A 25047-nucleotide genomic window follows, 5' to 3' on the forward strand; every position below is an offset into this window, starting at 1 on the left:
GAATCCATTACTATTCTGATGTGCTGAAGGATAGTTCTACCATCTGTGTCCTAGTAGCTTCCACTCTTGGAAGACAGGAAGGAGAGTTTCCTTCTCTTAGAGAGTCAGCTTAGGCAAGTGAGACTTTCTGCTTGGGAAGTACTCTGGGATTTTCTCCCTTCAGTATTAAGAGGAGGATGTGGGGCAGCTTGAAGTCTGCAGATACACGCTCAGCTGCAGCTCAGCCAGCAGCTGGTGATACAGCATTCAGATCATGCTGGCTCAGCTAAGAATACTCCTTCTATTCTTGCCTGCTTTTTGTTTTGTTTTGTTTTCAGGCTGAGGTGTTAGGGAAAGAAGCAGTAGCAGAAAGTGGTTCCCGGTTATCTTACATTTTATAAACCAGTCAATCTTTTCAGTCCTCTGCAAGGAAGAGGCTGGCCCCATCTGCCAGGCAGGCAACCCACTTTTAAGAGACTGAGTGGAAATGAGAAGTCCACGAGGTCTGTGCTCCTGGATTTTCACTTAGATAAGATAGCAATGCTGCCTCTTACCGCAATCGTGATCACCAAAGGTACTAATAATGTTTCAGGACTGCAGATAATGCTATCGTACTAAGATTATATTATTGACATAGTATGCTATAGTGCAAGAGAACATGAACATGAGAACGATACTAGAGTGTGAGTCCAGTAATATTTGATAGAGATACTATTGTTACTAGGAAAAACATTGGGATCTATTAAAGAGAATTGATAGGCAGCCCTCTCATGCTTTAACAAAAATATCGGACCCAGCAGGCCTTATATCCCATTACAAAAGAGAACTAGTTGATCTATACCAGTGTCATAGCGTATTGATTTCTTACTGTGAATTTACTGATTTAATAGTGGTTAACATTTATGAAGTATCTACTAAGAGTAAAGCGTGCAACCAGATACTCTCAAGATGTTATTTAAATGAGGAGGTACCTAAATCTTATGTTTCTCAGAAAGTTATGCCATAGGAAAATGTTTTACCTTCACATGTTCACATAGAGCTACACGGGTGTTTGTCAATACACATATTTCCATTCATAATACAATTACGTAGGTCACCATTTCTCACGTGAGTTTCATAGAGTGCTTGTAATTTGCTAAATGTTAACAGATGTTTCATAGAAAATAGTGTTCCATAGTCAAATAGGTTTGGTAAGCACTGAATTTGGTGAAATTAAACATGGTTGTTTAATACAAGATTTCTTGAATTCTTCAAATATTAATTTTTACTTATATTTATAAGAGAAAAAAACAGCATGAAATATTTGCTTTAGAGGTAAGACCTAGGAATAGTTTTTTTCTCCAAATACATAGTAATAGCTTGCTTTTTGAAAATATACTAGATGCATTTCATGGGAAATCTCTAAGGTAAACATACCTCCATCAAAAGATGCCAAGAGTAGCAGTGCCATGTTATTTATCCTGATGCTTTTATAATGTGTTTAGTCCCTGGTTTTCCTGTTGTGAGTGCCTGGTTTTCATAGGCACTCACAACAAAACTCAAATTTCTGGTAAGACTAAGAAGGACCAGGACAAAACAAACAAACAAACAAAACCAACACAACTCATGTCAAAGAGGCTGGACGGCCAAAGCTTAGTTTGAGCCCTTAAGAATCCAGCCTCCCTGCCAGTCCCTTGTACCTGATCCTGAAGGTCAACTAAAGACTGTAACAAACCTGAAGCAACGCTCTCCATATTTTAAGCAGCTACTCCCACCCCAAGATGGAGAACACATGCATTCTTATTTCTTTGCATTTCTTATGCAAAGAATCCCAATATCACAGTCAGATCTTGTTTATGGAAAATCAGACCCACCCATGGATAATATGCTTGAATAAATAAATTCCTGCAGTGTCCAAGTCCCACAGGGATGGTAATATCCATGCACTTGGCTAGAAAAAGCAGAACTTTCTACAGAAATGAGTCACCAGCTTCCACTGTCTGATGTTGGGCAGAAATCTTGTGTGTGGTAAGAACCAGAATACAGACCCTATTTTACAATACTAACTTCTACTCCAAAAGCAACGCCAGTTAAATCCATGTCCTAAATTCTGCTTCTTCAGGGCATCTCTCCCTGCAGACAAGACCGTATCTCCAAAGGACCTCTCCTGATGTTTTCCACCAGCTGAACGGATGACTCTGCTCATCCTTCAAGAATCCCTAAAACAAGTACTTTTAACCTTCCAAAATGAAGTTCCAAAGTCCAGTATTTAGGAAGGAGAAGGCACATCACCAGCCCAGTGCTTTTCCTATGACAGGTTTCAGTTTTATAAGCCAATAAATCTGATATATCTCAAAATATGATAAATGACCAAATGAAAGACACCATGTCATCTACAAATATTTTAGGTTAGTTTCTCCGTTCTGATGTAAAATATTCAATCCTTTGCAATCTTTCAAAAGAAAAAAGAAAGAATTCCCAAATGCAACCTAATAGGACAAGTGCAAGTACTAGCAGAGTTTCCAGAAATGGGCATGAGAGATTGGATTTTGAGACCTGACAACAAATTCTTACCTCCCACTCTACTCCAGCATCACCTCTGCCAGTATAATAAAAATGTTCAACGATCACCCACGGCTGACAAGGTGTCAAACTAAGTAGCTATTCAGTCTAGGCCCTTTGAAACTATCATTTTCTTTTCCAATATAATCCCCAAACTGCTGTTACCTTCCTTTCCAACCACACAGTCAGTCTCTCTCTCTCTCTCTCTCTCTCTCTCTCTCTCTCTCTCTCTCACACACACACACAGTCAAGAAACTATTCTCTGCACCAGGGATTTAATAGGAATTCAGGGGCAAAAGATAGGCACAGTTCTTATCTTCACAGGTCCTAGCCTTTTGGAAACTCACCTCTAAGACTTTGGCTATCCTAACCCTTTACCCTTAGAATGTCTTTTGCCCTAATCCAATGTCTATTTATTTCAGAGTCTTGTCATTCATTCGTTCATGCATTCCATCATTTCCCTTCTTTTCTTTTGTTTAACAAAATCCCCTGACTTCTTTTTGCCAGAAAGTATGTTGGACCTGGGGATGAAAGACCATTACGATATTGTACGTCTTATGGGAGCTCACAGCCTTGTGAGACAAAGTAGGGAAATGGATGAAGAACAAATGAAATCAACAATGCTCAAACAAATAACATGTAGCAGGAACTGTACCTGTTGCTTGGATTCATTTTAATGTTTGGTCTTCATATCAACATAATTCACTTATTAAATCATTAAAGATAGTAAACCTATTATATTTCAGCACTGACTAGATACTAGGTGAAGAAGTTCCTGGTTTTATAGATTTTACATTCTAATAGTATAGACAGACTGAATATAAGACAATTAATGGATAAATATAATAATACAAATTCTCAAAAACAACCGAACAAACAGCTGAGAAGGAGGATAACACAGAGCCTGTAGCTGTGTGGGGAGTCCTCGTTTAGTTAGTATGTGTGGGGAAAGCTTCTCTGAGAAGGTGATAAGTTGATGATTTCCTTTCATATGCAGAAGCTTTTCAGTTTGATGTAGCCCTACTTGGGTTTTTTTTTTTTTTTTTTTTTGGCTTTTCTTGTTTTGTTTTTATAGTCAGATCCAAAAACTTATTACCAAGACTGATGACAAGGAGTCTACCCGCTATGTTTTCTTCTATGAGTTTTATGGTTTCAAGTTACATCCAAGTCTTCAATCCATTTGGAGTTAACTTTTGCATGGTGTAAGATAGTAGTCAGTTTCATTCTTGTGCATGTAGCTGTTCAGTTTTCCCAACACCATTTATTGAAGAGATTGTCCTTTCCCCATGGTATATTCTTGTCTCCTTTGTTGTAAATTAATTGACCATATATGCATGGGTTTATTTCTGGGTTCTCCATTCTGTTCCATTGATCTGTTATGTATTTTTATGACAATGACATACTGGTTGATGTGCTATAGCTTTATAATATAGTTTGAAACCAGGGAGTGTGATGCCTTCAGATTTGTTCTTCTTTCTTAAGATTGCTTTGGCTATTCAGGTCTTTTGTGGATCCATATAAAATTTAGAATTGTTTGTTCTATTTTTGTGAAAAATGACATTGGAATTTTGATAGGGATTACACTGAATCTGTAAATTGCTTTGGATAGTATGGATATTTTAACAATATTGATTATTCCAATTTATGACCATGGAATATCTTTCCACTTATTTGTGTCTTCTTCAATTTCTTTCATCAGGGTCTTATAATTTTCAATGTATAGGTCTTTCACCTTCTTGGTTAAATTTACTCCTAAGCACTTTAATCATTTTGATGCAATTGTAAATGAAATTGTTTTCTTAATTTCTATTTCTGGTAATTCATTGTTAGTTTATAGAAATGCAACAGATTTTTGTGCACTAATTTTATATCCTGCAACTTATACTGAATTTACTAGTTCCAGCAAATTTTTTTTTTTTTTTTTTTTGATGGAGTCTTTAGGGTTTTCCACATCTCAAATGATGTCATCTACAAATAATGACAGTTTTACTTCTTCCTTTCCAATTTGGATGTCTTTTCTTTCTTTTCCTTGCCTTGTTGCTTTGGCTAGGACTTCCACTACCACCAGGGGTACCAAATAAATGTATACAAGTGGACACTTTGGTCAATGTCACTCAAGCAGTAGTTCCGCTATAATCTAAAGTATCTGGACACTGAGGGTAACCACTTTGAGCACCTCTTGCAACTGCAGAAGTCAAACATAACTTGTATTCATTTTTTCTTATCAGTATATATTATTGCAATGTTAAGTTTGTCCTTTCTTAAAATGTGTATACATTTTTTGGCTCCCGCTGTATGTTGCATAGAAGTGGTGAGAATGGACATATTTGCTTTGTTCCTGATCCTAAAGGAAAAACTTTCAGCTTTTCACTATTGAGTATGATGTTAGCTGTGGACTTGTCATATATGGCCTTTATTATGTTGAGATACATTCCCTCTATGTCGATTTTGTTGAGAGTTTTTATCAAATATGAGAGTTTTTATAAAATAGTGCTAAATTTTGTCAAATGCTTTTTTCTGCATCTACTGAGGTGATCATATAATTTTATTCTTTTTGATAATGTGGTGTTTTGTGATTGATATTTTTGAAAAACTCTTTTGGCTCACTCTGTGGAGAATGGATTAAAGGGGAACAAGAGTAAAAGGGGGGGGGGAGACATATTATTGATGGTGTAAGCCAATGATGATGGTGACCTGGGACCAGTAACAATTGAGAAAGAAACAGATTCCAGATATATTTTAGAGGTTTTATCTGTAGTACCCTCCACATTTTTATTTTTTTTCTTTTCTCAGCATTGAAAGATCTATGTAAACTTTCCCATTGCAAATCAAATGACAGCTATCAGGAGACAAACACCACACATAAAAAAGTACAATCTAAGAGACAACCTCTATGCTATTTAATGGAGGGATGCTAGTTAACACATTTGTTATAATAATGCTGAGATAATAAATGAATCATAGAGAACCAGCCTTTTCAGGGGCAGAAGAGGAAGGGTTCTCTGCTGTTTTGATGACTACTTTACATGCATGACTAGAGAAACTCAACCTTGGAGCTGCATGGGAATTGAGACCCATGTCATCTGTACTTGATTAAATTTTTGCCAGGACTACTGATGAATGTGCCAATAAGTGTTTTGAGCAGATTCAAGCATCCTAGATGAGGGATGGAAACTTAGACTAGCTTCTTTTTCCAACCTTTATATTTTCTTTGTGTTGGTCTCACAGGCCTGGGAGAAAGGTAGAGGCAAGGTGGGGAAAAAAGCAGTGATCCTAGAAGGCAAAGCAGCTAAGACAGAAACACATAGGGAACGGGGACTTCCTCTGGACACAAGACCTATGTAAATCTTCACATGGGCCCACCCAGCACCCTGGGACATTGTTAACAATTGTAGGACACAGGCTTATCAAACACCCCAGAGTGATTTCCAACCCTCTGTTCTCCTTTCCATCTCTCACACGCTTTTTCCCAGCCTCCATTCCAGGTAGGAATTGCCATCTGTACTTCATCCTCATTCAAAGACTTAAGCTGGTGAGTCTTCTTTCTCTTTCAGTTAAATTAGAGGGAGATATAACTGACGTGTATCTTCCCACTTCTTCCTTCTTTCGGCCTCAAATGCAGACAAGGTGGTGAGAACTTCAGCAAGCATCTGGTAACCAAAAATTCCTGGCCCTGACACTATTAAACCACGGAAGCATGCCCTACAATTTCTGGACTTCTTGTTAAATGGGGAAAATGAACTCCAATTCATTCAGGCTTCTGGAGTCAGATTATTGCTCTTTGCAGCCAAGAGTTATATTAACTGGTCCAGATATCTTCTGCCCTCAGAAGTAAAACCACTTATGGAAGTAAAAAAAAAAAAAAAAAAAAAAAAAAAAAATCTCATAGTGCAACCATTATTAGTATCTCAGTGTACTTTTATTCAGTCTTTCAAATTTTCATATGCATGCATATTTTCTTTATATAGCTATCATTATACAAAGTCTCCCAGGTTGTAAATTGTATTAGCTGCCTTATATCTATGTACAATTATTTTACCCATATCCTTTTGTTTGACATGTAGATTGATGATTTTTTTTAATGCTATGAACAATTTTATTAGCATACTGTGCAGTTCAAATTTTTCATGTTATCTTGGGATACATTTCTAGAGAGGGATCAAAGCAAATGAACAATTCTATGACCTACAGTGTGTAAAGTCCAATTGCTTTCAGAAAGTGTTATACCAATGTACACTACACCAACAATGGAAAGTACCTGTTTATTTACAATTTTGTTACATTGAGTATTAATGTCAAGAAACAATTGTTAATTTCATAGAAATTAGTGTTTTGTTTTGGTTTTTTTAAGTGGCTATTTCAATTCAAGAAACTCTTGGACATTTTTCTCTCTCTGCTGCCTCTTTCTTGCTATGACACCTAACATTAGATTCCTAAACTGTACAATCTAAAAGATTTAATCTATCTTCGAAATGCTACCTAACAATCATAATGCCTTATATATGCAGAATCTTCTGCAATGCAGAAAATGCTTTTCAGGCAGGTGTGATCCTTATTCTACAAAATAATAAAGCTGAGTTCAGAGAGTGCAAAGATATGACCAAAAGTTGTAGAGCTACCATGTTTCCCCGAAAATAAGACCTTTGGAGGAAAAATTAATATAAGACTTGGTCTTATTTTACTATAAGACTAGGTATAATATGATATAATATAATATATAATATATAATACCAGGTCTTATATTAATTTTTGCTCCAAAAGACACATTACAGCTGATTGTCCAGCTAGGTCTTATTTTCAGGGAAACACGGCATGAAATGGTAGAATTTAAATTTCTGATTTCAAGTTAGGGCTCTTTCTAGTTCAACATATTACTTTTTGCTTCAACATAGGTGCTAAGCTAACTTCACAAGATCAACCTGGACTTGGATACACCATCCTAAAAAGACTTAACAAAGGTCTAGAAGAAACCAGTTAGCGAAAACAGACTTCAGAGTGAGCCTGCATTTTTATTTGTCCTCTGAATACATATCATGGGCCCTTGTGACGATAATGTGAAACACAGCACAGAAAACCCAAGGGAAACCTCACAGCAGAGTCTGTCATGAACAGGGCAAAAGTAAATTCCATAGATGAGAGAGAATTTTATAAACAATAATGCTCTGGAATGTTTATAAAAATAAGCCAGTAGCTATAGAGCATGGTGGCTTTGAAGAGAAAAAGAGTAGTAATAACAAGTAATGCCTTTACACAGCAGCTCCTCAGTGATCCAGTGGAGTGCTTACTCATTGAACCAGGGCTGTTATCGAGATGAAGGTGTGAGGTCTATGATCTTCTTCTAAGGTTACAGTTATCAGTGAGTATTTACCAGGTGGTGTGAATTAACCAATTAGTTTTTGGACAAAGACATCAGCTACATAAACTTGAGTACAAAATCAAGACAGTAATGGGATTTTAGAGGGGAAAATAATTAACTCTAGAAATGGGAAGAAGGAAATAAAATCCAGACATGGAGTCTAACTTGATTTCTATCTCTTTCCTTTTAGACCTGACAGAAAGCTACACCTCAGGACCAGCAGATAGTAAGATTTAACACGCAACTTTTGGTTCTCCATATCTCTTTTTTTACATGTTCCAAGAAGATAATGCACAAAGTAAACACTGTATAGCTCCTAAGAAATAACATACGAAGCATTAAGGAGAAAATCCCTCTCCCCAGAGTTTATTCTCCTGACACTTTAATTCTGAAAAAATTGGACAAAAAGTGAATCAGGACCCAATCGCCACAAAAAGGACGTTCTAATGCAAGCTGGATGCCCTCAAGAGAGAGCAAGTGGCTTTTTGATCTAGAAAACAATGTTCTCTTTTTGCCAAAAAAAAGTACTCAAAGACATAGTACAGGAGAATTCCAACTATCAGTCAAGTAAGGGGAGGGCTAAGGTTAAAAGGGAGTGACAGAGAGACAAGGGAGAAAATGGAAAAGAGAAACAAAGATCAGAAGAGGCACCGGGGCTGGCCTCATAGTCCAGTGTGGAGGTAGGATTCATGGTGCAAAGACACTAGGAGTGAAGTCAGACAACCCATGTTTCACTTTTGAGCTACCTGTTAGTTGCATAATGTTGAACCTATCACTTAATCTTTAATCCTCACTACTCTCACCTGTAAAATGGAAAAATAACACCTTTCTCAAAGAGTTCCTAAGAGAATTAAATATTAAAGTATGTGAAAACACACAAATTATTATGTCTTAATATAGTCCAAAATGGGGAATTTTTTTCTTCCTTTAAATAAAGACCTGAGGAGGAAGAAGAAATCCATAGCATGTGAATCTGAATGAGTACGTGTGTGTGTGAAACTTAATACCTTAGATGTTTGGCGGAAATTCATTTCCATTCTATATTGAAGCTGTTCATAATGAAAATGACATACCTATACCGAGTTCAGTGTCCAGCACACAGGTTCTAAATATTTATTTGTTCAATAAATAATGACTCAAAAACAATATTAAAAATGAAGGTGAATGAATATCAAAGTCTGGAATTTTTTTTGCCCGAGACCCCCTGCACACACACACCGGCCCTGCCACCTATACCCAAAGTCTGGAATTTTTATATAAGCCGCTCTGCGGTTAACATATCTGTATTCACTGTACCAGGTTACATTTTTCAAGAAAATACAGAAAGACAACAACTTGCAAAAACTCCCAAATATATTCCCACCCCAACTTAAATCTTAAGCAATGGACAATGCTTGTTTAATATCGTGTTTCCCCAAAAATAAGACCTACCTGGACCATCAACTCTAATGCATCTTTTGGAGTAAAAATTAATGTACGACCCGGTCTTATATTGTATAAGACCAGGTCTTATATATTATATAAGACCGGGTCATATATTACATTATATTATATTATATTATATTATATTATATTATATTATATTATATTATATATTATACCTGGTATTATATTATATTATATTATATATTATACATATTATACCCAGTCTTATATTAAAATAAGACCGGGTCTTAATATTAATTTTTGTTCCAAAAGACGCATTAGAGCTGATGGTCTGGCGAGGTCTGATTTTCGGGGAAACACAGTGGGTAAGCCTGTTCCAGTTAACTATTGCTATATAATACACCATCTCAATATACATAGACTTAAAGATTTCTTGTATCTAACCATTGTCTGTATTGGATGGGCAGTTACTCTGTTCCTTTCACCTTAATTCACTCATACAGTAGCTACATTTAGCTACAGAATAGTCTGAGCTGGAAGTCTCTGATGGCATGATGTGGGAAGAATGAAGGAAATGGTAGGTCCACTTTCCTCTGTGAGACTTCCCGTAGGCTAGATGGACTTCCTTTCACGGTGGTCTCAGGGCAGTTCTCCAAGACAGGACAATGGAAGCTCCAGGCTTCCTAAGGTCTATCCTTGTAGGTATGTAACGTCATTTCTCCCACATTCTATCAAAGAGAATCACAAGGCCAGTCCAGACACAAGTAAATAGACTCCACTTTTCATGGGAGTCAAATGGGAAAAGGATGTACATACCAGGATATGTGGAATTCATGGCCATCTCTTTCTCTTCACCACAGAGAAAGGAGAATAAGTGTGGCCATTTTCCTTATGAAGAACGCCACAAGTGCATTTTTGCTAGTCTAAGTATGCACCCAAAACTGTTTTAAACATAGTGGGTAAAGTCCCACGTAGAGGGTAAAATGCAAAGGAATCTGGAAGACACAAAAACAAAACTAGGGCATCATGGTGAAGCTCTGGTCAAAGCCCAGGAATGAAGAGAAGCTTAGAAACAGAAAAAAAGAACGCAGACAATTAGAGTAGACCATTATTTTAATAATGCAGATCTGGGCTTGAAAGTCATAATTTTAGCATAAAGCATGCTATGAATATGACCTGATGTTTGGTAGATATTAGGTTGGTGCAAAAGTAATTGTAGTTTAAAAGGTTGAAAATAACTGCAAAAACTGTAATTACTTTTGCACCAACCTAAGTTCCTTCAAAACAGGACCTGTAGTTTCTCAAATTCCAGCTGAATTATTAGATGTATTATTATTTGTAAGTTACTTAAGCTCTCTATGTCTCAGTCTCCTCATCTGTAAACTAAATATAATAGTAGTATGACCTGCATTTGTTGATACTAAAAATTAAACAAGATCTATATGTATCCCTGTTGCTGGCATAGAATAGTCAATAAATAATAGAAAGAAATGAAATAGGTAACTAAGCAATTACCTGGTTTCCAATTATAAGTTCTACGAAACCCTATTTGAAACTATTAAAACACTATCAAAAAAAGTCTATATTTATTTAAAATGTGTATTGTTCTTTGAACTCTAAAACGGTGAGCTCAATATCCTAAGGAGGTTGGTAGATAACTTGTCTTTTATTTGTGCCCCCAAAATAAGTGTACTGAGAGAATTTGGGAAGAAAGGTTTCTGCCCCCTAATAATATGTGAAGAGTGACTTCTAACAAAAACGTAGTAAATAAAAGTACTGTAACTGACAAGATTCCAAGCTGATAATACCTATGATGTGTTCAAGATGGTAAGACACCCCTCAAAGCATATAATAAAATTTAACTAACTATAGCACTACAATCTACTATATAGCAATGTTCCAACCGTAACACAAAATTTGGGTTCAATAGAAACATAAAATAGTTTTTCTGAACCTCAAAATAATTAACTTCCATTCATTATTCTCCCTGTGAGAGAGAGATAGAGATAGAGATAGAAATAGAGAGGAGGGAGGGAGGGGGGAGGGGAGGGGGGAGGGGGGAGGGGTGGGGGAGGGGGGAGGGAGGGAGGGAGAGAGAGAGAGGTGGGGGATTCATATATACATACATAGATTCACATTGTACATATATTTGCATATTTCATGATAATATTTAGCAACTTCACCTATTGTAAAGAAAGGTATATATGTGTGTGTGCATGTGTGTGAGGTGTATGTTGTTAATATCTTTTAGGCTTACTTGAAGTTTTGTTTTCCCTTTAGATCAGCTTTGCTTCCTTAATATTTTCTCTATGTTACCCCTTCACTAATTGGGCAAATGTGATAATTTGTAATGGGTCTCCAACTCATTAGTGTAATTTAGTCAGGTTCTACTGTATTTCACCAGACACACCACCCAGGCTGCTGCAAGCATCTGTTTTTGGAGCTCTATTTCATAAGCATCCACAATATTTCTGCTTTAAAATTGAAAAATGATTGCTCCTTAATCAGCTATTTGTTACACTGAGCTACATAAATATATGTGGTGTCATCCATAAATAATTTTTGGATAGAACTTAGCAACAATTAGCATTTGCATACAGCTTTAAAGTTTACAAAAAACAAAACTTTAAAGCTTTTTTTGTTGTTTGGTTTGTTTTTACATACTCAAACACAAAATCCCACTATTCTGTGACAAAGGTATTTTTAACAATGACTTAGAAGGCAGCATAGTATATTTCCAAATATAGTATTTGATTCATTCAGACCACCACTGTGTGATCTTGGTCATTTATTTAATCTCTCTGAACTTAAATGTTTCCATATTTAAATTGTATAACACCTACAACTCATAGTTTTTTCAGGGGGTGGGGGGAGAATTGAATTTTTGATGAATATAAAATTCGAGGCATGGAGCAAATTCTGAGTAAATGCTAGTTGTTAAGATGATCCCAATTTGGCAGGTAAGAGTTGTCCTTTTTTAGAGATGCTTACATCAAACAACAGAGAAATAACTGTCAAATATATAACTAGGGCTTGCAGATTGGGAAGAGTTGGAGTTCTTATGCAAAGGCAGTGTCTGTTCCTCACTCTAGCTGGCGAGTTTAGTATTGCAACTCAGTATTGCAAGGCTGGGGCTAGCAGAAACAATGTCCCTCCCCCCCACCCCTCACTTTAGGGGGCTTAAAATCATGTCAGTGTGCAGAACTGACTAGAACAAATGGTGCAGATTTGAAAGCAATCAAAGGTGTTACCACGAAAAGAAGGTGGGCCTGATGTAGATGTTGGAAAACTTAGAACTGGAGTAGGAAGATAAAGGCATAACACGCTGGGAAAAAGGAAGCAGGGGACAGGAAGTCCTAGCAAACTATCAGGTAAGGTGACAGTCTGAGTAAATGTCAGACATGGGAGCTGTTGCCTGACACTGAGTTTTTTGCATGTTTCATGGCCTTCCCTTGGCAAGAAGACTGGGAAAAGATGACAGGAGCACGGGAAGCTCTTCGTATGATCTAGACCCTCAAATCACTAACTACTAGGGGTGAGTAAAACAGATATTGAGGAGAACAGACTTTCCTAGAACTGTACTCAGGTCCAGACAGGGAAAGGAAATTAGTCCTTTTTCTGTTTCTGAATCTCCTAGCTCTGCTCTCGTCAGGGGAAAGTGTCAAGGTGTTATTTAAACAGAAGCCTGGCAAATGACTGTAGTGCCCCACAGAGGGTAATGATTAAAGAATCAATTTGAGTGGCTTCCTCTTGGTGGGTAAAAACCTCTGCTGCATCATCAACTAGATGACATGGTCAGAATTAGAGCTGACTAACAAAATAATCTGCCTTTTGCTTCTCTGGGATCTTTACCTTGGATATAGTCCCTAAGCCAAGAAAGATGGCATCCTATGAAACTTCCTGGCAAATTTCTAAACTTATTGTTGGAACCATTATCCCTCTGGCTTGAGAGTAAAAGAAACTGCCATCTACTCACAGCAGAAAAAGTGTCTCTCATATCTCTAAGAACTCCAAACTAAACAACTGGGCTGAAATCTGGAAGGTCAAAAAACAGCCTTTCTGTTAACTCTCCATGGTTGTTTTAAGTGTCATTCCATTCTGAGCTGGAGGTTCACAGACATGTTTCCCTCTAGAACATACCATTAGAGTGGCTGGAACCATCTGCCTGTCCGACAGACCATCTGTGTAAAGCATTAGCTCCTCTTCCAGAAAATTGAAGAGAAAAGGGACATACTCAGAGCTTGATGAGGAACAGAAAGTGAGGACAACAGACAGATGAGTCTTTGCATCTATCATTGTTCCCAAACTCTCTTTTTGGCCATCATTGGAAGAACGGAGTCTAGGAAAATTGTTTAAGGTAAAAAAAATTACAGGAAAACAGAAAATTTTCATCCAAAAGAGCACAGAAAAAAATTAAAAGGCAATAGGAAAAAATAGAGAACACTGTATATGGCTTTAATTGATTAAAAGAATAAGGCTCAGAATGGGAGGAAAACATCTGGGCTCTATCGCCAGGTGGACATGTAATGACTGACTCCCTTGAGCAAATCACAAGTTATCTGAGGTTCAGTTTCCTCATCTGTATCCTGAAAATAATCATCCTTCCTTTTCACACCTGTGAAGTTCCTAGCATGCCACCTAGAACATCCTAATATTAAATATTTCATAGCTATTATGGGAATTTTGTGATATTTTTCCAAGGCCTTCTACAGGGCCACAGCATATCTTTATTCTTACCCACCAACTATTTGTAGATGCATTTCCTTACTCTATTCACATTGATATATGCAAACTCCTAATCTCTTCCACTCCCTCTTCAGAAATATTATTGTTGCTTCACATTATATTTAGGACCAAACCCAAGTTCTGTTTTCTTCCTTAAATTTCCCCAAACCACAAATTCCCCAGTGATAACTCTATTCTCTGAATCGTACATACAGACTCCATCATTTTTTGGTTCTGAACCCTATGCTGCCTATTGAACAAGTCAATTTCTGCTTTGCCAATGTAACATCAGCAATAACGTATTTGAGAGGGGGAAAGTCACATTGTTTACAACTTTCTGTTCCACACTATAACTGTGCCTTAACAGTGAATCTACTAGGTGTTCAATAAACACATGCAAAATAAATGACACCAATGAAAGGACCACAAAAGCAAAATAATATGTTGCTATCCACAAGAGCATTTGTTGAGAACTCTGATTTACTTAGGCAAAAGCAACCTTGACCTAGATCCAGTCAAATGAGTTTTTGGGGAAAAGAAAAAAAACATGTATCAGATAGGGAGTATAGAATTCCATTTAGTGAAAGCTTAGAAAAATTCAGCAGTATCTATAGTGATGAAGAGAGATAAAAATCAAGCTTGAAGTGGCAAAGACACATCCATAGAATCACAGCAGAAAGGCAAGACAGATCAAGAAAGAGGAAAGAGATAAAGGAGGTATTATCGATCAGATGAAAACAAGGAGAATCCAGCCATTCATAAGCAGGATAGACTCCAGTTCTTGATATATTTGCAGCCAGGAGACACTCATAAAAATCTTCAGACTATTTGTATATATGTTCTTACTTTGTGCACTAAAATCAGAACAGGTTACTTGATGCAATGTTTACTGTTTAATAGTAATTCAAGTTCCTTGGTCGATAAAAGATCCTGAGTAAAAGTCACATATAAACATGACTTTCCTTTTAAAGGAATGTGAGTAGAGTTTTTCCCAATTTGTGTGTATCTATACTCACTACATTTAGTGTCACTATATATAGTAAATGTCTCCAACAGAAACAAAATTAGCAAATCCATCCACTGTTTGTGTTACTAATCATTTGCTTGTTTTCGAGTTTTCAGGAAAGAGTTTGCCTTTATTAGAGTGTTTGTTCAAAATGTGTGCACTTCACACTTATTTTGATTCTGTTATCTAAACATTTCTCTCAATCTGTATGGAAAACTTTCGTTACTTAAATACTTCCTTTATATTGAGTATCTACTAGGTTCCAGATCTATATGGTCACAAGTTTTAATTCCAACCATACTTTCCCAAAAAGTAGACCCTGAACCATTGTGTGTTTACTTGGTCCTTGCGTCTGTGACTTGTAACCTATAATAGGAATATTAAAATCAAAAGATCCTACATAAAGGATTTAAATTTCCCACCCTGGAATAGCATACCATCAAACATTTAAAATGCTGATTTGTTTGCTCATATGTATTTAAAAAAGGAACACCTAGAACATTAAAAAGTGACAAAAATATCACTGAAATATCTATAGTATGTACAAAAACTAGAGATAGCTTGGAGGGATGAGAGAAAAGGTAGAGTTAAAATTTCCATTTTTCTTTGACAATTTAAAGTCAAAAGAAGATTGTTACTTCTTCTCTTTATCAAGAAAGCTTTCAAAATGTGACCCCTTTTTCTGTTTACAGGTAGGCATTCACCTGTATTCCCAAGCTCTCAGCATTTTAGGATCTGACTTGAGAAAAAATTCCTTAGCTCACAACATCCTTATTGCTTTTCTTTGTTTCCATAGTCTCCTTGAATGCTCTGCACCAAATCCTTGTTTTTGCATCAACATGTTCCCCACTGATATCAAGATTGCTGAAAGATAATTTTCCTCCTGTCTTTCATATTTTTTATGGCCCGAGAGACATGGATATTCGCTTTTCTATTTATTCGTGTGAGGTGATAATTTGTATAACCTCTGGCACTGGGGAGTACAAGAAGGTTTATATGCAAATGGATATTGCTAGATTATCATAATTAATACTACTACTAATTGTTATAAGTAAATGAATATAATTATTATGATGACATCTTCTTTTTTTGAGCACTAAATTCCAATCTCTGTTCTAAGTGCTTTATAAGTATTGTTTTTTCCTTAATATTTTCACAACAACCCTGCAAGGTAAGGCAAGGAAACACCAGTACAAAAGTACGCTGCACTAAGTTCCGTAACTAATAAGTAGATAAACATATTGAGAGTGACAACCCATCAAGTGCACTCTAGTAGACAAATACTGCCCCGTGCTACCTACTACTCCACGTTATGGAGGAGACCTTCATTTCTTTACTTTGTTCCAAGTCCCACGACTACAGTACTTTTATCCCATTGCCAGTACTCCACATGGTATAAAACATTCCAATAAGACAGGTAATCGTCAAAGTTAAGTAGAGCTCTACCTCAAGCTATGGATGCTGTCAAAGGACACAAAACTGTGGCACTGATCATGCACTATATCAGGTACCCATGGGTTCAGGAGGTTCCCCTTCAGAGGTCCCTTAGAGACACGGAGTCCATATTGGTCCACTGATAGGGTGAGTCCTGTTATTAGACTTTGCACTTGTAGAAGGCTTCCTCTGAACTGTCTATATTCAAGTATTTATGTGAAGACGCATTGGGTTTGCAACCAAAAAGTGAAAAATAAAATAAAATAAAAAAACATGGTGTAGAGGAATAGACCTGAGCTTGGAAGTGAGTCAGAATTTCAGGCAAAGTAATGTATAACTTTTTGCATCATTTGTAATATGGGAATAATATTAGCTTATCAATTTTTTGAGGATTACAAATAAATAATTTAACCTACTTAGCACAGCGCCTGGCACATAGAACACAACTGTTGACTGTATGAGAGAATTAATTGTAATTTACGATATCGCCTCAATGTGTGTTGGCAATACAATCAGCAGTATATGACACCGGGAATTTCCTGAGCTCAGTGCAGAGTTCTAACTACAAATCCTGATGCTTGAGGCTGTGGTAGAGGCCAGTGAACTTGTGTTTATTATTTTGAGCAATGGGCATGCTTCTCCTTCTTTCTTACTCTACCAGATTTGTATTTTAAGAAATGGGGCCTTCACATGCAGACGATATGGATATTGTCTTCCTTCTCAGCAGCTGTAAAACAGACTTCATCCGCTCATTATAAGGAAAGAAAGAACCCACAATCTAAATGACAAAACCCTGCTTCTTTCATGCACAGGGAAAGGGTGACTTTGCAGAACAGAAAAACCTGGGTCAAGTGGTACCAGCCTTGCAGTTAGCAAAGCAGAACTGAACTCATCATGGACAGCTCTGTTCAGCTACAGTAATAGGAACAAGGATTTTTACATTGTTTGCAATATGGTCTTGAACTAAATAAAGGTCATGTACAATAGCACAGCCCCATAGAGGTCAGTCTCTTGCAGAGGAATCTTAATTCTGTTTAACTGTCAAGTCCAAATTCCAGGGGGCAGCCTTAAAGACTGCAACATGCCCCATGCAAACCATGGACTTGCCACAGACAGAGGTGAGCAGAGAGTCCTTCTGCGTTCCCCACAGCAACGATCACAGTGGTGGTAACTGCTAGGGGTTTAATAAATATGCATTCTTTCTTTGTGAACAACGAGATGTTAGCTAAAAAGCAATGCTAACACCATGTGCTGATATCTGAATTCTGCAACCACATATGGATGGGTGCACGTGACTCTCACTACTTACGTTATAATTTTGGAAGGTGTGAGCATAAGTGAGGTGACATCTGGAAAGGGCATTTTGGTTACTCTGAGAAAAGACCTGAGGAAACCACGGTACATGAGATGAGCTCATTCACAGAAATATAGCTTTCTCTCTCCACTTTTACGTTCTCTCTCAGATTCCATTTGGGGTGTTTGCCCAGGTGTGTAAGTTACATAAACACACTGACTGAATTAGGATGGATTTCCCAATGCTTAAGCCAGGTGAAGGGGAGAGGGAGAATATATGTGAACTACCTATAGAGTTCCAATTTTGTGTCAAGGGTTTTACCAAGTACTGTACATACAATCATGTATTCATTCATAACAGAAGTGCTCTGAATGAGTGACCATCCCTATTTTACAGACTAGATATCTGAGTCTCCAAAAGATTAGGTATCGGACCCCAAGTCTGTCCAACTCCAAAGCCAGTGTTCATCAATACCGCATTCTCCTGCCATCATGATCTCCAACTCAGCCTTTTAATACTTGTCTGTCTGTCCCTGAAATGTAACTCAGTGTGACAATCATCATGACCTATGCTATTATCATAAATACCCTACTGCAACTTCCAAGTTTAAATTGGATGCTAGTAAACAGTATCATTGTGAGCTAGAGTATTCTGGAAACTACAAACTCTGTAAGGATTTGTGTATTCCCACCGAAAATGCTAGAGTGTCCAAGTCTTTCTTCTATTTTCTGGACACCCAATGCCAATGGATTCAGGTCCTCACACATTTTCCATTTTTTTATGAATCTAAAAGTATACCTCCTATAGATTGGTCACTTACTCAACATGCACCCATGCTCATATGCGCCTGTGCCCACACACAGGTACCTAAGAATGCACCACAGAAATTACTAAGAAGAGATATAGTCATCACAGTTGGAAAAAGACTCAAATTATAACATCACAAATTTTGATCACCCATCATAAAGACCAGTCCTGCTTAATCAATTTAATTTGAAATCCTATTGGAGGAATCATCTTGTAGAGTCTCAAACCATATGAACTCATCGTCACCATAACACTTTACATTGCTATCGCAATGTATAATTACAGATCATTTTATTCTTCAATATTTCATCATAATTCTCATGGCAATACTGTGAGTTAAAAATGTTTATTTGCAAAGTATATAGAAAGAAACCAGGGTTCTGAGACTTTGAGGGACTCACTGGCCAGTAAGCAGCACTATGGATGCTTGACTAACCCCTTCTGATTCTCAGTCCAGGGTTTTCTTTCTCCTGATTCTAACCCCAGACTACCCCCACCTACCCCACCCCCTGCCCTAGCTATGACGACTGAGTGGTCCCAAATGGCAATATAGACAATTGAGTGAAGTGATTTTAGTCAACCTCAAAGCCCCTGTCTTATGAGCACATCAATTCATTCATCTTTTCTTTTGTAATTTATTGGGGACTCCCGATGCATTGTTTCTAAGTAATTAAGAACAATAGCAAGAATACACAGACAGCATATCTGTGAATATACTCTGTCAGCAGACAGTAGCACATCTCCCTCATCCCAAGGGTCTGCATTTTCTGCTGTAGGCTAATGCTCTGGCCTATTAGCAGGAGCCCCAATGTCAGCACCAGTGCCTGGAGCTACCGCACAGCTCCAGGCTGTGGTAATGACTCAGCAATCAAAACTTCAAGTTCCGTCCACCTGGTCCTCAACCACCCCCAGGGCCAGAGCTGCACCGAGTTCCTTTTTGCTCTTCAACTTAGGATGCAATGTTTCTGGCTTCCTTTAAAGGTTCTCAGTATCTGACTTTCCAGCTGTCAGCTCTGTGTGTTATGGAAGGAAAGAGCCATTCATGTGTTAAGTGCCCTGGGTCTTAAAAACACAGAAACATGCTGGAGAATGTTGGGCCTGGTTGGCTCATTGGAGCAAAGACCCACAGAAAGTCTAGCCAAGTGACTGGAACTACAAAGAGAAAGAATTGGAATTTCCTTTATTCTCCCCAAATAAATTCAAGGCAACCCTTTACCAACTCATCCTTTTAAAAAGATAACACTGCACTTACTGGAACTTAAGCCTTTTCTTTGGCAATTCTGGCATTTTACCTCTACTGAAAAGGAAAGCAATCTCCCTCCATTCTCCTGTCTTTCCTGAACTCACTAAGCAAGAGAACCAGTCCTAATGAGCTCCAAAACACTCTCTATCACAAAACAAAGCCCGGAAAGACAGAATAAAGCCATGGATCTGGAGCCAGTTCTGACTGAAAGCTGTTTACCATTGCTCTGACCTGAGCTGATAATAAAGATACAGTTACAGTCACTCAAACACCATCAGGACCCCTTGAGATACCAGGGAGATGCTTTGCACATTGCATGAGCTATAATCGGAAAATCCTGAGCTGGCTTGTACCCCACTTCTATTATTAGCCTAAAATGAGTGATGAGGAAAGTGTTGCTATTTCTAGTAGATTCACTCATTACAATTATTAAATCTCCAATATACATAAGTCAAGATGTTATCCTTATTATTTTTTTAAGAGGATGTTGAGAATAATCTCTGCAATTAAATTTTACCCATACCACAAGTCTAAATATGCTCACACTCAGTGGGAATGTGAGTGGAAGGAGGAACAGTCAAAATTAAGCAGCCTTGATAAAAAGAGGCACGAATTTGCCAACTTCCAGAGCAACATTTTCAAAAGGCTTCCCCCTTTATTCAGAACAGCGCTAACACAAAATAGATGATGTAGAATACTGTCCTCTGTGCTTGCTACTGGTTATCAGAAGCTGCAGGTTAGGGAACAGCTGACCCACCGAAGGCATGGTGAATGTCCTGGCAGAGTCTTGGAGCCTCCGGAATCTGACAGAACCCACTGGCACGTGGAGCGTTTGGGCACTGCACTCTCCTTAGAACAGTAAACTTTGTGTTTCTTGTTTATATCCTACATCTGTCTTCAGGTTTCATGAGTTCCAGGTGGATTTCTTCACAAAGAAAATGAAATCTGACTTGGGTTTCTTCCAGTCGTTTAAAAATAAACAAACAAACAAACAATAATGCCCCTTTCTTGACAAGGGATAACGTAAGTGGAATCTATAAGTAGCAGATGAAAATATCCTGAGCAAAAAGAGTTGACATGAAAGATAATATCCTGAATTATACTGACAAGAGAGTTCTCCCGTAGTTCTACCAGGAGCATGACGTGAAGTATTGGGTACAGAATGGAAGGGGGACATCTTTTAACAGCTGCCACCTTTACCTGTTTCTCTAACACCACTATGCAAAAACATGAAATAGATAAAAGGCATAGCCCACGGTAATACCAGAGGATAAGCTCGTCTTTAAGTTTTCTTTTTCTTTTTAGTTCCGGACTTTTGAGCAACGCTTTTTAGAAAACAGAAGTGGTCCCCCACCCCCACACTGAAGTATTAATGCTTCAGTATGATGTTTAACATTGCTCAGCGTGGATGTTCTTATAAAGCTTTAGCCCAGTCAATTGTCTCTGACTAAATCTCTTACATTACAATTTGCTCCATCTATCTATACACAGACATCAATCCTTGGAGAGAAACAGCTATGCGTGCTCTCCTCTGCCTAATTAACTCAAGTACCTGTGTCTCTTCCTTGGATATGTTCACAGTAACAGTTCTGAGTTGGGTAATATCCCATTAAATATCACCGTTCTTTTTAGGATAAACCATCCATGTGCATTGGAAAATAGCTCCCAAATGCCATCTGCACTGACTGAGGAAAGCTCTCGTACTTCCACTTGGGGTTTTGGCATTTTAGAAATATATTTACAAGTGTTCTCAATTCTTGGGAGAAGCTAAGAGATGCCAACGCAGAGTGCTAAAAATCCAGATGCAGGAACACAGATGCTATCACAATGAAATGGCATTTTGCTTTAATTAAATGACCTCAGAATGGAAACAGGTAAAGTACAATCTGCATTTAACTTGGAAGGAAAGGGAAAGAAAAATAAATAAATAAAAAGCACGGCTAACCACCAGAAAATGAGAAAGAGAGAGTTAGGCAAGGCGTTCAACTAAAGTCACCTGAATTCCTGATCTGCCTGCTTGTTTTTACAGCCCAGAGTAGCCAATTAAGAGCAATTTGCAAACACACTCCCTCCTGGAGAGACCGTGTAGGGTAAGGGGATGTTTCAAAACGAGAGTCTTAATCAGAGGACTCTACAATCAGAAACATAAATGAGATGCAATAGCAAGAGAATCAGTCCAAAAAAGAGAGGTTCAAAATACTAAACAATTTCCACTTTGTTCTCATTTGCTCCAATTAGAAGCTGTGGAAGCAGCCTTTCTATATTTCACACGTTTGCAACTCCCCAGAGCATATTTAACAATTCAAGAAAAAAATAAATAAATGTTATGGGGGAAAAAAGTCTACTATTAAGTTATCGTAAAAGTCCTAATTACACCCCCAACCCCCATCCTCACACACTTTTGCCTCTAACTCAGAGCCTGTGCCAGCAGCCTTTCTGATTTTTTTCTCTCTCAAATTTAGAGAGTATTTCAAGGAGGGAAAGGCTGGAATTATATTTTTTCCTATATTTCACATATGCAGAATTCACTGTGAAAATGTTAGATAAATAAGAGGTACAAAAGTGGGAGGAAGGATGGGGGTTGGTTATACAAATGGAAATTAGTTCCTTGGCATGAAAATAGCCCCGAAATGCCACACACTGAGTTTTCTTCTGGGCATCTCTAAAGATGCGCTTAGAACCCGCATATGGATTTCTGAAAACAAACAGGAAAGCACAGATATCTCAGGGAAGCAGGGACTAAGATCTCACAGTCCCAAGACTTACCTTCTTTATGGACCCTCAAAGTTCACCGAGGAAATTTTAAAATCCTTTAGCTTGTCTTGCACTACTCTCTTCTTCTTTTAAAGTCACATAGGAAAAAAAATAATCAGTTTTCAAAGGTTCCATTTATCTAATCATCCAGCACCAGCAAAAACGTGTCCAAGAGACTCCACCAAAAAGTAAGCCAAAAACTCATCAAAGGCAAAAAGAAGAAGGGGGAAGTGGAGAAGAAAGGGGGGTGGTGAAAGCTGGTGGGGCTACAGACTGTGAGCCCAAGTACCCAGAGAATATTTGCATGCCTTGAAATCTACTGTATGATACACCTGCTTTGGTTGTCACACAAACACATGTACTCGCGGACACTCACACATTCTCTTTCACGTAAAAGCAGGCAACACACACACACACACACACACACACACACACACAAATCAGTGCAATGAAAACTGTCAGTAGTAACCTCCAATAGCTGCTGTGCGCTGCAGATGGTAGGGCTCCCTGTTACCTTCCCGGATCGGTGTAAGATCAAAAGAACATCCAAAATCAGGGGGGCCCCCAGGACTAGGTAGATTTCCGGATCCCTCTTCCCCAGCCTGGTTCAGCAAGCCCAGAACGGTCCGTCAGCAGAGGTGTCTGCTTGCAGGGTGCCCCGGATTATGGCAAGGTTATTAATCTTGATGTGCTGCATCCCCCACCCCCAACATTCGGCAGGCTGCATAGAGATGATTGCCAGAGCTGTGTCTGCCCCTGTTCTACTGCATTTCGCTCAGCCCTCTGATGCTGCAAGTGAGACACGGTGGAGGCAAGAATACTAATAAGGTGGTTAGCTACAGTTTCTTCAAGGCAGTCGGCGTGCAGTACAGTAAATGTGTACTTCCCAGCGCTCTGTGTGTGTGCCTGCGTGTCTGCAGGGAGGGCAGTGGATCCATCTCCGGCCAGAAGGCGAGATGGCTTGTATCCTGCCCGGGAGGACTATATCATCGGAATCGTCACTGTCCTGCAATGGCATTGTCGATGACAGTATTTTGTTTGGGATAAAAGAAAAGGGGTAGGGAGGTTAATGGTTTAGAAGCCTAGGGCTGGCATTTGAATGAGAGAGAGAGAGAAAGGAAGAGAGAGAGAGAACGTCCAGGGAGACAAATTAGCTTTATAAATAGGCTCCAAGGAGACTAAGGCAAATTTTTAACATGCTGCTGCCTGGCTGTTAAATGGAAATACAAAGCAATTTCAAAAACGAGCTCCAGCCTATAAATCTTGGAGCTGGCAACAAGTATCTGAATTTGACTGATGGGACAATGAATAAATGGGTTCCTGGTAATATAAAAAGTTTGCTCATGCATTCTGCTTTGCAGCCATGTCCCCGATGTGTGCAAGAATCTAGGTGCAGTTCATTCATTTTCAATATGATTTAGACTCTATTCCTTCACAGTTTTACTCTAATGCAGTTTTTATCACATGACTATCAAATTGTAGAGAATGTCTGAGTGGCATTATTATGTCACTTAGGAGGATTGGTTGGTAATCTTCAATAGTATTATCACACATAACACTTACATGGAATGAATTTCGAGTTTTCAGGGGGGGCGGAAAGTATTATATGTCTTTTATCACCAACACACGAAAGAAAATATATGCACAATATTCTAAATGTATACAATTCCTCACCCCCCTAGTAGGCTAAAGTTTCCTCTTCTATGATTGGGTCTCATATTACAATACCTCTTTTTCAGTCAATGGTATTCCCTGAGTTCCTTAAAGTGAATTAAATTGGTATTATCTGAATAAATGAGTATTGGACAGCAGAGAAGACAGATAAGAGTGAATTATAGAGCACTGTAATATCAGTTATTGCCAGCAGATGTCACAAAAGATGATACAGGTAAAAGAATTCTACCAACTGCAAACATTTAACCTAATTGGTAAGCACAGATTTTAATTAAAGTTATAACATCAATCTGAAGTACTGAATTTTTATAAAATCTAAAGGTTCAGATAAGAACTTGGAGAACTGCCTTTTATTTTCTTTCCCAAATGTCCCTCACAAATCACTCTTACATAACTCTAGTAGATTATCTATTAATTTTGGAAAGAAAAAAAAAAAAAACTACACCACTGACTTGATATTAGATTTGCATCTAACATTATTTCTGGGAGTTAAGATTTTTTTATTCTATAAAATATAGCATTTAAATACCTTCTTGTTTGTAAAAGAAAAACTACTAAATTAAACTACAAAACAGAGAAATGGGAGGAAGTAAATTAGGTGATTAAAATTCATAAATAAAATAACGGACTTATTCATGTTTGGGAGCTGAACATTATTAATAAAGAGTGGCATATAGATAACATCTATAAAGAATTTTAACTCATCTTTGTCAATTCCACTTATGTTAATAAGTGAAAAATTTTAATAACCTAGACTATCATCTTAGCCTTTATTTATCTAAATGCAATTAATTAGTACCCATCAAATTCCAGCCATCATGATTGGCCCAAATGCCAATAAAAGATAA

General features: G+C 37.9%; 1 protein-coding gene across 12 annotated transcripts in view; it reads right to left on the reverse strand.

The window, feature by feature from the left end:
• Positions 1-23446, reverse strand: part of LRRC4C (leucine rich repeat containing 4C) — a 1083645-nt gene extending 1060199 nt beyond the window's left edge. For 5 of the 12 annotated variants that reach the window (XM_019746469.3, XM_019746460.3, XM_074336228.2 and 2 more), the window contains exon 1: positions 22538-23445. The gene's annotated coding sequence lies outside the window, so the exon portion shown is untranslated. Of the gene's footprint in view, positions 1-22537 lie in introns of all 12 variants that reach the window. The other 7 variants (XM_074336243.2, XM_074336242.2, XM_074336237.2 and 4 more) reach the window with 5 other exon arrangements.
• Positions 23447-25047: the final 1601 nt, after the last annotated feature.

The sequence above is a fragment of the Rhinolophus sinicus genome, chromosome 14 (genome assembly GCF_057876585.1).
Source record: "Rhinolophus sinicus isolate RSI-liver-muscle chromosome 14, RSI-T2T, whole genome shotgun sequence".
Classification (NCBI taxonomy): domain Eukaryota; kingdom Metazoa; phylum Chordata; class Mammalia; order Chiroptera; family Rhinolophidae; genus Rhinolophus; species Rhinolophus sinicus.